The sequence below is a fragment of the Bison bison genome, unplaced genomic scaffold, assembly GCF_000754665.1.
Source record: "Bison bison bison isolate TAMUID 2011002044 unplaced genomic scaffold, Bison_UMD1.0 scf7180017864221, whole genome shotgun sequence".
NCBI classification, from domain to species: domain Eukaryota; kingdom Metazoa; phylum Chordata; class Mammalia; order Artiodactyla; family Bovidae; genus Bison; species Bison bison.
The window spans coordinates 1493129-1498056 of record NW_011494793.1 but is presented as its reverse complement, the minus strand read 5'-3'; positions in this window follow the sequence as shown (position 1 = coordinate 1498056).

The following is a 4928-nucleotide window of genomic DNA, read 5'->3' as shown; positions in this document are numbered from 1 at the left end:
TCTAGGTGAGATCCCCCTCAGAATCTGTCACCCAGGGCCTGTCTTGGTTCTCCAGTGGCATGTCTGACTCATATTTTAAAATATTCAGAAATATCTTTAAGACTGAAGAGGTGAGATGGTTAATAGTTGCAAAAAGGGAAACTTTTGTGCTGAGAACGGCTCGCCCATCACACGCTAAACGAGTTGTTCACGTATTTCATGCGCTAACTTGCAACAATCCTTTAACAACAGATTTATCGTTTACAAAAGATGCAGTTCAGTATTTGGTACCATGTGCGCTGAGTCCCGGACCTACAGTGAGGGTTCAGTCTCCCTGTTGTTGGTGAACCCCGAGGGTTCCCCGTGAGGGGGTGGGGGATGGAGAGACAGCAGAATATAGATATCAAAAATGCCAGGCGGGAACACTTCCTGGCTGTGTGACTCTAAGACAGTCACCTCCGCCTTTCTAAGCCACCTTTTCTCCTGTGCTAAGTTGCTTCAGTCGTGTCGGACTCTTTACGACTCCATGGACTGTAACCCTCCAGGCTCCTCTGTCCATGGGATACACCAGGCAAGAATACTGGAGTGGATTGTCATGCCCTTCTCCAGGGGATCTTCTCTACCCAGGGATTGAACCCTGGTCTTTTAAGTCTCGGACACTGGCAAGCGGGTTCTTTACCATTAGGGCCACCTGGGAAGCCTTCTTTCTCCTGGGAAATGACAATAAGATAAGGTTCTACCTGGCAGGTCAGCCAAGGAGCCAGAGCTGGAGCTCGCCCCGCGCACCTATCTCTTCACTTTGTCTCTGGCGCCGCCTGGCGGCGAGACGTGTCGTCTGAGTGGGGCTAAACATGCTAATAAATGCAACCCACACCTTCTCCCAGCTCAGGGAAAAGGTAAGTGGGGAAGGAGTTGAGACTCGGATTTGGGAGGCTCTAGAGGCTTCACTTTCGCTTTTCACTTTCATGCATTGGAGAAGGAAATGGCAACCCACTCCAGTGTTCTTGCCCGGAGAATCCCAGGGACGGGGGAGCCTTGTGGGCTGCCGTCTATGGGGTCGCACAGAGTCGGACGCGACTGAAACGACTTAGCAGCAGCAGCAGCAGCAGAGGCTTTGGGGCTGGACAAGTGCTTCATTTCATGCTCATCCCTAACCCCCAATCTCCAGGGGAAGAGAGGCCACCTGTTGCTGAAAGTTCACCCTGTACTCTCGACCCTGCGGTCATTTTACCCATCAGGTGCGGGGCTGGGGGCTCAAGGCTCACAAACTTTTCCCAAAAGACCCCAAAAATTTGAAACCTGAAAAAGATAAATGACTCCCCAAGTTGGAGAAAAGACATGGAAATTCAAAACCAGTGGGATCTATAACATTTCTGGAAAGTAGTATAAAGCACTGGTTTTATACAGCCAGGCTGTCTGTGGTGAGTGTGTGGCCCAGGGAGTCACTGAACATCTCGGGGCCTCAGTTTCCTCTTCTATAAAGTCCAGATGATGGCTATGTCATCTTTCAGACCTGATACATTAAGACAGGGATCTGCTTGCATCAGGCCATGTTGACCTCAGTTACCCTTAGATTCTGGATGCAGCAGGAATGTGTTACTTTTGAAACCTTTTCCAGATTTGATATTTCAAACTTTACAAGAATTCCAGAGCCAGAGTACAAGGCAACTCATTCATTCATGTCCAGCAAGCCTTTATTGAGGACCTACTATGTGCTGGGTGCAGATCCAGACACAAAGGGAACGCAGCAGTAGATACTTGAAGTAGTCCTGAAGCAGCGGTCCTGAAGCAGCCCGCCTCGCCCCCACCCCCCAGTCACAGATAGCAGGAAAGTGTATGCAATGTGCTGCCAGAGATGCCAAGCGCTGTAGGAAAGCAAAAAGACAAAACAACCCAAATGAACAAAGGATACGAAGACACACTTCTCCAAAGAAGACATGCAAATGGCTAACAAGTGCATTGGCCAACGAGGATGCACTACATCCCTGGTTATTATGGAAATGCAAATCAGGATTGCAATGAGATACCCCTTCTCATCCTATAGGATGGTTATAATCAACAAACAAAATAACAAGTGTTGATGTGCAAATCGAGAAATTGGTGTACTGTTGGTGGGAATGTAAAATGATTTTGGGGTGTCTGGTGCTGGCATTGTGTAAAACAGGCAGTTCCTCAACAGCTTATAGTTACCATTATAACCCAGCCATTCCACTCTGGGTATAGACCCGAAAGAAATGAAAACCAGGACTCAAATTGCTCCATGGACCTGTTCCTAGCAGCACTATTCATAACCAGCTAAAGGTGGAAACAACCCAAATATCCATCAACAGATGGATGATAAGCTGAATGTGGTCCATTCATACAATGAAATATTATTCAGCCATAAAAAAGGAATGACACGTGCTACAGTATGGATGAGCCTTAAAAATCTTAGCTTCAGGGAAAGAAACCAGACTCAAAAGACCACGTATTGTCTAGTTTCTTTCATATGAAATGTCCAAAAAAGACAAATCCGTAGAAGACAGAAGGTAGATTAGTGGCTACCAGGGGCTGAGAGAGGGGGAATGGAAAATGGCTGCTAATGGGGGGTGGGGTGGGGAATGGAAATTCCAGAACTAGATGGAGGTGATGTTGCACAGCATTGGGTATGTGCTAAAGACCTCTGAATGGTTCACGTTAAAATGGTTAATTTTATGTCATGTAAGTTTCAGTTATATTTTTAAAACTTAACAATAAATAAATATGGAGAAGGAAATGGCAGCCCCCTCCAGTATTCTTGCCTGGGAAATCCCATGGACAGATGGGCCTGGCAGGCTACAGTCCACGGGGTTGCAGTATTGGACACGACTGGGCATGCACCTTCTTTTTACAGCATACATAGGGGAAAAAAGAAATTAAATGTTATGAATATATACAAAGAATATCCATGAGCTTATATATACATATATATATTTGAATTTATTCTTTTGAACTGTGGTGTTGGAGAAGACTCTTGAGAGTCCCTGAACAGCAAGGAGATCCAACCAGTCCATTCTAAAGGAGATCAGCCCTGGGTGTTCTTTGGAAGGAATGATGCTAAAGCTGAAACTCCAGTACTTTGGCCACCTCATGCGAAGAGTTGACTCATTGGAAAAGACTCTGATGCTGGGAGGGATTGGGGGCAGGAGGAGAAGGGGCTGACAGAGGATGAGATGTCTGGATGGCATCACTGACTTGATGGACGTGAGTCTGGGTGAACTCCCGGAGTTGGTGATGGACAGGGAGGCCTGGCGTGCTGCGATTCATGGGGTTGCAGAGAGTCAGACACGACTGAGCAACTGAACTGAACTGATGATGCATCCATGGAGTTCTGGAGGAGTCTTCCATGTCCTGGGGGTTGTAGGCAGATACGTGGACTTAATACCAAACCTAGGAGCTAAGCATGTGAGTTGCAGAGTTGCTGTCACAATTAAATGGTCAGCCTCGCCATGCTTGTTATGCCAAGGTAACAGCACTGGTGGAAACGGGTGGAACTCTGAGACCTGGGATGGGTACATTTAGGCAGACATGAGGCTGCAAACTGAATACCTCTAAATTGCCCCAAACCTCCTTTGCCCAAGGAGGCGTCCTTTCCCCAGTCTCTGAAGCAGTTATCCCTGCTCTGCATACAAGTGTCTCAGTTGCTACACCTGGAATATCTGCCTTCCAACCCAGTGGCTAGTCTCCTTAGGGCCTCTGTTTGGCCACTAATAAAAGCCAGTTGAGTCATGGAAAAATGGCAGATCATCACAAATTTATCTAGGTGGTGATTTAAAAAAAAAAAAAATCACAATTCTAAGTGAGGAATCTCTTCTGGAGCAAATTAACACAGCACCAGGCACCTGATAATGGAGCTACAGACTCAGAGAATGCTTTCTTCTTCATTCACATCGCAACCAAAATCAGAATAGAAGCGGGAACAAGCGTATAACTTTGGTTGATGCCTCAGTTCAGTTCAGTCGCTCAGTCGTGTCCGACTCTTTGCGACCCCATGAATCGCAGCACGCCAGGCCTCCCTGTCCATCACCAACTCCCGGAGTTCACCCAGACTCACGTCCATCGAGTCAGTGATGCCATCCAGCCATCTCATCCTCTGTCGGCCCCTTCTCCTCCTGCCCCCAATCCCTCCCAGCATCAGGGTCTTTTCCAATGAGTCAACTCTTCGCATGAGGTCGCCAAAGTATTGGAGTTTCAGCTTTAGCATCAGTCCTTCCAAAGGACACCCAGGACTGATCTCCTTTAGAATGGACTGGTTGATCTCCTTGCAGTCCAAGGGACTCTCAAGAGTCTTCTCCAACACCACAGTTCAAAAGCATCAATTCTTCTGCACTCAGCTTTCTTCACAGTCCAACTCTCACATCCATACATGACCACTGGAAAAACCATAGCCTTGACTAGACGGACCTTTGTTGGCAAAGTAATGTCTCTGCTTTTTAATATGCTATCTAGGTTGGTCATAACTTTCCTTCCAAAGAGTAAGCGTCATGATTTTAATTTCATGGCTGCAGTCACCATCTGCAGTGATTTTGGAGCCCCCAAAAATAAAGTCTGACACTGTTTCCACTGTTTCCCCATCTATTTGCCATAAAGTGATGGAACCAGATGCCATGATCTTTGTTTTCTGAATGTTGAGCTTTAAGCCAACTTTTTCACTCTCCTCTTTCATCAAGAGGCTTTTTAGTTCCTCTTCACTTTCTGCCATAAGAGTGGTGTCATCTGCATATCTGAGGTTATTGATATTTCTCCCGGCAATCTTGATTCCAGCTTGTGCTTCCTCCAGCCCAGCGTTTCTCGTGATGTACTCTGCATATAAGTTAAATAAGCAGGGTGATAATATACAGCCTTGACATCCTCCTTTTCCTATTTGGAACCAGTCTGTTGTTCCATGTCCAGTTCTAACTGTTGCTTCCTGACCTGCATACAGGTTTCTC